The sequence below is a fragment of the Hemiscyllium ocellatum genome, chromosome 26 (genome assembly GCF_020745735.1).
Source record: "Hemiscyllium ocellatum isolate sHemOce1 chromosome 26, sHemOce1.pat.X.cur, whole genome shotgun sequence".
Taxonomy (NCBI): domain Eukaryota; kingdom Metazoa; phylum Chordata; class Chondrichthyes; order Orectolobiformes; family Hemiscylliidae; genus Hemiscyllium; species Hemiscyllium ocellatum.
In genome coordinates, this window is record NC_083426.1 from 9843339 (window position 1) to 9852548 (window position 9210).

The window sequence follows — 9210 nt, forward strand, 5'->3', positions numbered from 1 at the left end:
TGGTGGTGGTGGTGTGGGAGTGGTTGGTTATTGGCTGTAGTTGTTGGGGTGGTGGTGGTGTGGGAGTGGTTGGTTATTGGCTGTAGTTGTTGGGGTGGTGGTGGTGGTGTGGGAGTGGTTGGTTATTGGCTGTGGTTGTTGGGGTGGTGGTGGTGGTGTGGGAGTGGTTGGTTATTGGCTGTAGTTGTGCTGGTGGTGGTGTGGGAGTGGTTGGTTATTGGCTGTAGTTGTTGGGGTGGTGGTGGTGGTGTGGGAGTGGTTGGTTATTGGCTGTGGTTGTTGGGGTGGTGGTGGTGGTGTGGGAGTGGTTGGTTATTGGCTGTGGTTGTTGGGGTGGTGGTGGTGGTGTGGGAGTGGTTGATTATTGGCTGTGGTTGTTGGGGTGGTGGTGGTGGTGTGGGAGTGGTTGGTTATTGGCTGTGATTGTGGAGGCCAGGAAGAATCAGGGAGTTGTTGATTATTGGCTGTGATTGTGGGTGTGTAGGAGTTGTTGGTTATTGGCTGTAGTTATAGGGGTGGGGGAGAGTGGTTGGTTATTGGCTGCACTTGTGGGGTTGGGGAGTTGTTGGTTATTGGCTGTAGTTGTGGGGGGGTAAGGTAGTGTGGAGGATTATTGGTCATGGTTAGGGAGTGGGAGGGGTTGTTGGTTATTAGCTGTAGTTGTGGGGTTGGGGGAGTCAGGGAGTAGGGTTGAGGTCACAGTTGATGGAAAATGCAATGCAATTATGGCAGAGCAGGGTCAAAGAGCTGTTTGACCTCATCCTACTCCTAAATCTGATGTTCCTTTGTCCGGCAGAATCTGTGGAGAGAGAGAAAAGGGAGAGAGGGGAAGAGCTAACCTTTCAAGTCTGTGACCTTTATCCTTAAATAGATAGATTAATTCCTGTGTAACTAGTCAATTGACTGCATACCTATTTCATACACCCGCAATGTCACCCTATCCAAACCACGTACATCACTCAGACTCACCAGCACCCAACCCCCTTCCCCTGCTCCTCAACCATTGCCTTTCTCCTGCTGTTAAACACAGTCTTTCCTCCCTCAAATCCTCCTTCCCATGCTCTACACCTGGCCCCTATTACCCCCTTCCAGCCCACCAAAGGACCAACCCCATTTCTCCTGCTTTAGTTCATAAAGCCCTTCTCCCATTCTACACACAATCTCCTACCCACACTCTACTCCCAATCTCATCTCCCCGCTCTGGACAGGACAACCACTACTTCCCCTGTCTGCACCCAAACCCCCTTCATTCTCCCTTCATCCCCTCTATCCCCACTCTAGACCTGGTGGGATTAATCCCCTGCCCCTAACCCACTAGTGCACACTCACCTCTCCTCCCCCACTTCACATTTTACCCCTTTCACCTGCCACCTGACCTAGGGTGGTACGGGTATGGAATGAGCTGCCAGAGGAAGTGGTGGAGGTTGGTACAATTGCAATATTTAAGAGGCATTTGGATGTGTATATGAATAGGAAGGGTTTGGAGGGATATGGGCCGGGTGCTGGCAGGTGGGATTAGATTGGATTGGGATATCTGGTCGGCATGGACGTGTTGGACCGAAGGGTCTGTTTCCATGCTGTACATTTCTATGACTCTATGCTTGTCCCGATTCTGCACACAACACCCCTTCACCCCATCGTTAGACACGTTCCCTTCTTCGCCTGTTCCACATGTGAATGCCAATCACCAAGACCCACCCATCTGCTAGAACACAACAACCACCGTCTCCATCCCTCACAGACCCAGATTCTCCTTCTTAACTCAACTAAGGCTAAACACTGCAGCATCTGTCTGCATCCACATTGCCACTTTTCATCCTGCCAATCTGGAAGCCTATTCCATCCCTACCCACTCGGCACCCTTCTTCTCCTTACCCACCTAACACCCTACTACCTGCTTACCCACCTGGTGCTCAACTCCCACCATACTCACTTGGCATCATCCTCCCTCCTTACCCACTTGGCACCACCCTCCCTCATTACCCACTTGGCATCATCCTCCCTCCTTACCCACTTGGCACCATCCTCCCTCCTTACCCACTTGGCACAATCCTCCCTCCTTACCTGCCTGGCACTCCCCTCCCTTCTTCCCCACTTGGCACCATCCTCCCTCCTTACCCACCTGGCACTCCCCTCCCTCCTAACCCACTTGGCACAATCCTCCCTCCTTACCCACCTGGCACTCCCCTCCCTCCTTACCCACTTGGCACCATCCTCCTTCCTTACCCACCTGGCACCTTAACCTCACACTTACTTCATGTCTCACTGTTTGACAGCAGCTATCTTGTGGCTGTCTCGACCTTTACATTTCAGTTAATGACAGCTGCCTGCTGTGAAAAGGGGGGCTCTGGTCTCCCTTTCTCCCAACACTCCTGTGCGGTGAAAACAGTCGGAATGGTAGCACAGCTCCACATTTCTGACCAGAATCTCCAGTTGGAAAATATGGAGCTCCATCCATTCATAAAAATGAAGGGGCAGATTGACTTGGAGACAGTAAGGACTGTAGCTGCTGGAAGTCAGAGTCAATAGATGTGATGCTGGGAAGGGCACAGCAGGTCAGACAGCATCCGAGGAGCAGGAGAGTCAATGCTTCAAGCTGACACCCCTTGTCAGTGGCAGATTGACATTCTGCATGAGGTGCAGGAAAGTGGGACCCATTAAATTCTGTTTCTCTCTCCCTCCAGAAGCTGCCTGGCCTGTGAGAATTTCCAGCACTTTCAGCAATGACTCAATATCAGTTTTCTGTTTTTATGAATAAGGTTTCCATGGATACTTGGGGTCGTAATTTTGAAATGTATCTAACTTTGGAAATTCAATATATTTCTGACATTCTTTTCCTTTTAATTTAATCACAAATCCTGAGACAAGGCCTGATTGTATTGTTTCATCTCAAACTTTCAAGCCTTCTGTACTTGGTGATGCACTGTGGTTTCACAGGTGCTGCTTGATGCCCTTACCCACCTGCTGTTGGGGTAGCAAAACCCGAATCCATGGAGCCAAAGGAATGTACAAACAGGCCATTCAGAGCAAATGAACTAGGAGCAGGAGTAGGCAATTAAGCCCTTTGATTCTGTTCCACCATTTAATCTGCTCATGGTTGATCTTGTCTCGCTCTCAACTTTCCTGCCTGCTCCTCCATAACCCTTTAACCAATTACTGATTAAAAATCAGTCTATTTCCTCTTTAAATTTAATCACTGGCCAAGCATCCACTGAATTTTTGGGCTACTGACTTCCACAGATTCATGATCCTTTGGGAGAAGTTGAGTAGGCACAATGGCTCAGTGGCTGCCTCACCTGCCAAGGACCTGGGTTTGATCCCAGCCTTGGGTGACTGTCTGTGTGGAGTTTGCACCTTCTCCCTGTATCTGCATGGGTTTCCTCTGGGTGCTCTGGTTTCCTCCTACAGTCCAAAGATGTGCAGGTTAGGTGATATGGCCATGCTAAATTGCCCGTAGTGTTCAGGGATGTGTAGGTTAGTTGCATTAGGCAGGGGTAAATGTCAAGTAATATGATAGGGGGAAATGGATCTGGGTGGGATATTCTTCAGAAGATCAGTTTGGGCTGAAGGGCCTGTTTCCACACTGTAGGGACTCTAAGTAATTCGAGGAGAAAGTGAGGTCTGCAGATGCTGGAGATCAGAGCTGAAAATGTGTTGCTGGGAAAGTGCAGCAGGTCAGGCAGCATCCAAGGAACAGGAGATTCGACGTTTCGGGCATTCCTGAAGAAGGGCTTATGCCCGAAACGTCGACTCTCCTGTTCCTTGGATGCTGCCTGACCTGCTGCACTTTTCCAGCAACACATTCTAAGTAATTCCCCATTATCTCGGTTTTAAATCTGCTTGCTCTGATCCTAAAATAACAACTTTCACTCTAGATTACCCCACAAAGGGGAGCCATTTGATCTTTGTGTCCTTTGTCAATCCCCTTTAACATTTTATATGCCGCCAATTAGATTTCCTCTACCTCTTCCAGACTCTCACGGCTAGAGGCCTAAGCTGCTCAATCTCACCTCATAAGCCAAACCTTTCATTCTGGACTTAATCAGGTGCACCTTTTCGGAACCTTCCCATTCTCCCCATTGCAGTCGGACTGGCTCTTTGAAAGACTTGATCATGCTTAATCTCATACCTCCCCACCGCACCCCCCCTTTTTTTTTAATCCAGGAGTCTGTGAAACATAAAGTGGTAAGATAAAAAAAGCTGAGTTACTTACATGGCAATCAGGTTTGCGCTGCTATTCAATGAATGTGGGCCAGGAAGTCATACAGCGTGGGAACACACCCTTCAGACCATGCCATATATCATCCCAAACTAAACCAGCCCCACCTGTCCACTCCTGGGTAAAAAAATCACCTCATGTCTTTTTGAAATCTCTCTCCTCTCACCTTAAAAACGCACCCTGTAGTCTTGAAATCCCCCATCCTAGGGAAAAAATAACTACCATTAACCCTGTCTAATCACCTCATTATTTTATGAACTTCCATCAGATTGTCTGTCATTTCTTGTAAATTGTTTTTGCATCCTCTATTGAATCAAACCATTATGCAAACACAACTTACCAATTCTATCCCAGTCAAAATAAAATTTTGTTAAACTGGAAACCTAGGAATTCTTTGGCAAATTGATAAGAGTAACTGACAGCACAGAATATTTACTTTTCCAAATATTTATGTTATCCAAAGCGGCATCGACTTCTCCCAAGCCAATAAAAAAGAGGCAAGCCAGTGAATAGCAAAACATCTATTGAAGCCCATATTTTCTCATCCTGGAGAATCTATCCAACTTCCATTCCAAGTTATTTGTGAAATTTACAAGTGAAAGCATTTCTGCCTTTCTCACATCAGGATCGTTTGCCAATTATTGTAAAACCATTGGCTCATAATTCCTGGCCCACTCTCCAGAGGGGATAGCCTACTCTTCATGGTGATAAAATCACTGCTTGGATCATGAATCTCAGACCTTACTGGGTCAATATCACATTTCGACCTTAACTGTTCATCAAATAAGTTGTATGGCAAACTTTGTTTTAACCAGCATCTGATGAACCAGCACTCTTGATAAACTGGCAAAAATTACATACCTGAAATATCGGATATTAACTGTATTAATCACAATCTCGGCAATCTCTGAGTAGTCAGTTGAGGGCACGATTCAGAATCACAGCCTTTTTGACTGATCTCCAGCATCTGCAGACCTCAGTTTCTCCTGGTACCATTCAGAAGGCTCTCTGTCAGTTAATTTTATTAAAAACAAAATTGCATCAATATTTAAATAATTTATGCTGTAACTAAAGTATAACAGCGATGTGGGTACCTCCCATATTACTTTTCTGTTACTTACTGTGTGTTTTTTACATTGATTATGTGGACCTCTGGATCAAGGCAATGTCCTATTGGACTGGACTGTTAATCCAGACACCTAAATATTTTTCTAGGGACCCCAGTTCAAATCCCATCATGGCAGGTGATGAAACTCAGTTTATAAAAAACCTGGAATTAAAAGTCTAATAATGATCATGAATCCATTGTCATTTGTTGGGAAAAAGATATGACACTAAAGTAGGCAGAGTTGTGGGTAGTGCCAAGGATGTTATGGGGTACAGAGGGACATAAATAAGCTGCAGAGCTGGGCTGAGAAGTGGCAAATGGAGTTTAATGTGGAAAAGTGTGAGGTAGTTCACTCCAGAAGAAATAACTGGAATGCAGAGTACAGGGCTAATGGTAAAATTCTTGGCAGTGTAGGTGAACAGAGAGATCTCGGTGTCCAGGTGCCTAAATATCCGAAAGTTGCCACCCAGGTTGATAGGGTTGTTAAGAAGGCATATGGTGTGTTGGTGTTTATTGGTAGGGGGATTTCAGAGCCATGAGGTCATGCTTCAGCTGTACAAGACAATGGTAAGGTCGCACCTGGAGTATTGTATGCAGTCCTGGTCACCACATTATAGGAAGGATGTGGAAGCTTTGGAAAAGGTTCAGAGGAGATTTACTAGGATGTTCCTAGTATGGAGGGAAGGTCTTATGAGGAAAGGCTGAGGGAACTGAGGCTGTTTTTGTTAGAGAGAAGAAGGTTGAAAGGTGACTTAATCGAGACGTATAAGATAATCAGAGGGTTAGATAGGGTGGACAGAGACAGCCTTATTCCTCGGATGGTGAAGGCTATCATGAGGGGACATAGCTTTAAATTGCAGGGTGATAGATTTAGGACAGATATTAAGGGTAGTTTCTTCACTCAGAGAATAGCAGGGGTGTGGAACAGCCTGCCTGCAACAATAGTAGACTCGCCGACATTAAGGGCATTTAAATGGGCATTGGACATACATATGGATAATAATAGGTTAGATGGGCATAAATTATTTTCACAGGTTGGCGCAACATCGAGGGCCGAAGGGCCCGTACTGCGCTGTAACGCTCTATGTTCTATGTTCCATACCTGGTCCTTTAGTGAAGGAAGCTGTGAGCATTACCTGGTCTGGACCAAATGTAACTCCAGACCAATGGCAATGTGTGGACTCCTAACTGCTCTCTGGATGGCAATGAATGCTTGCCCAGCCAGTGATGCCTTCATCCTCTGAATCAATTTAAAAGATGGAACATTTGATCAATCAGTACACTCCTGGTCACAAAGGTGCGGGTTAATGAAAAATTTGTTGTAATGCATTAGGAACGTAGAAACAGGAGAAGGCCATTCAACCCACATTATCCACAATCATTATAATCAAACATTTATCAACTTCTAATATACTCAAAAACTGGTCTTCCACAGTAGAGAATTCCAAAGACTCACCACCCTTTGCGTAAAGATATTGTTTCTCACCTCAATCCTAAATGACATCTTCCTTACTTTTTAAATTGTGTCCCTAGTTCTAGAAACCCTGACCAGGACAATGGTATTATCTGCATTTACCCTTTAAGGATTTTAGAGGTTTCAATGAATTCTCTTCTTATTCTTTGAAATCTTGGAGAAAACGGACCCAGTTTTCTCAATCCCTCTTCATCGGACAGTCCTGCCATCCCAGGGACAAGTCCGATGTAGCTCCATTGGATTCCTTCTTCAGCAATAATATCATTCCTGAGATAACAAAATCAAAACTGCACACTGAACTCCGGGTGCAATCTAACCACGCTCCAATCCAACTGAAGCAAGACTTCACTACTCCTGTCCTCAAATCTTCTTTCCATGAAAGCTATTGCTGCACCTGCAAGTTAACCTTCAGCGACTTATTCACAAGGACACTGATTGCACACCTACAGTTTCCAACCACTCACCTTTTAAGAATAGCTCAACAAATCCCTTTCTCCTACCAAAGTGGATAACCTGTCATCTTTCCGCATTTTATTTTGTCCTTCCCAGTCAGTAAATGTTTTACATCTTCATTAAAATACACATTCCCATTTAGCTTTGTATTGCCTGCAGATTCAGAAATTGCTTTGTTGTGAACAGCTCGGGCCTAAGTACCGATCCTCATAGCATCCTACTAATCATACCTGTTAAAGTGAGAATGTGTTCCTATTGTTTACTTTCCAAACTTGTGGACTTTACTTGGAGAGATCAGGGACTGGAGTCCGCCCAGGGAATGTCAAAACAGGCTCCTTTTCCAACATAGACTTTAGGATGAGAACTCTAGCTTTCTCTCCCAGTGTCTATGTACACCACTGTAAAAGGCAATCCTGTCCTCTGCTGAATTAAGCTAATTTTCGCTGAGCTAGAAGTGAAAGGCATCACAATTGACCTTGCGCTAAGGAGAGGAAGGGCAGCCTTGGGCTTACTTTCCTGATCCTCCTCTATTGTAGAAGACATTCTGAGTCATTTCCCAGAGGGAGAAATCAGATAAAAAGAAAACAGCACTAATTGGAAATTAATGTACTGGGTCTCCATTTTAAATGTACAAGGTGACTCGGACCAGTTTGTCTCATTTTACTGATTTTTATTTCTTTGTTGAACATTAGCCAACTGTTTTCTAACATTCCTGATGAAGGGCTTATGCCTGAAACGTCAGTTCTCCTGCTCCTTGGATGCCGCCTGACCTGCTGTGCTTTTCCAGCACCACATTTTTCAACTCTGATCTCCAGCATCTGCAAACCACACTGCTTCCTGTTTTCCAACATTGGCAAACAAGGTTAGGAGGGGATTATAATGGACTCCAGTAGTGTGTGTTTTATACAATTGCTGATGGCAGAATGACGTCCAGTGTCCACATGTTGAATAGAGCCAACATTGGCCTTCGCTCCATCATCCCCATGATCAAGTAATTTATCCACACTCAATTCACAGGCATGAACAATGAGCACACAATGAGGTTAAGAAGGGTTACCACACCCATGTACGATTCCCACTTTGAGGGGAATCTGGGGAAAAAAAGAATTACAGAAGCTTCAAAAATAACAAGCTTTCAAGTTGACTATTGAAAATCCTGGGCACAGTGGTTAGCACTGCTGCCTCACAGCGCTAGAGACCCGGGTTTAATTCCCGCCTCGGGCAACTGTCTGTGTGGAGTTTGCACGTTCTCCCCGTGTCTGTGTGGGTTTCCTCCGGGTGCTCCGGTTACCTCCCACAGTTCAAAGATGTGCAGGTTAGGTGAATTGGCCATGCTAAACTGTCCGTAGTGTTAGGTGAAGGGGTAAATGTAGGTTCTGGGGGGTTGCTCTTCGGAGGGTCGGTGTGGACTTGTTGGGCCGAAGGGCCTGTTTCCACACTGTAAGTAATCTAATCCAGACAGAAACAATACATTCTGCATTTCCACCTCACCGCAGTCTCAGATCCAACAGCTTCCTTCATATAAAGTGAACTCCGAGGTGGGGTTGAACTCTAGCTGAAGGTTAGCTGGTAGATTTTAAATGGAGCTTTTGGACTGCCAGAGTTGCGGTAAGACATTTGGATGAAAGAAAGGATTTCAGATGGTACTAGTGATGTGGGTGAAAGATCTGGTGTGAATGGAAGAACAGAACATGGGAAATAGGAGCAAAAAGAGAACATTTGGGCCATCCAGCCTGCTCTCCTACTCAATACGATCATGGGTTTCACTACCACCTTCCCCCTGCTTCCCAAATTCCTTGATTCCTGAAAGACGAAACATCTATCTCTACCACAACTTAAATGTGTTCATCACTGGACCATTCACAACCCTCCAGAGTAAAGCATTTCAAAGAGGCACAACCCTTTGACTAATGGAATTTCTCCTCATCGTTGTCCTGACTGGTCAGCCCATTATCC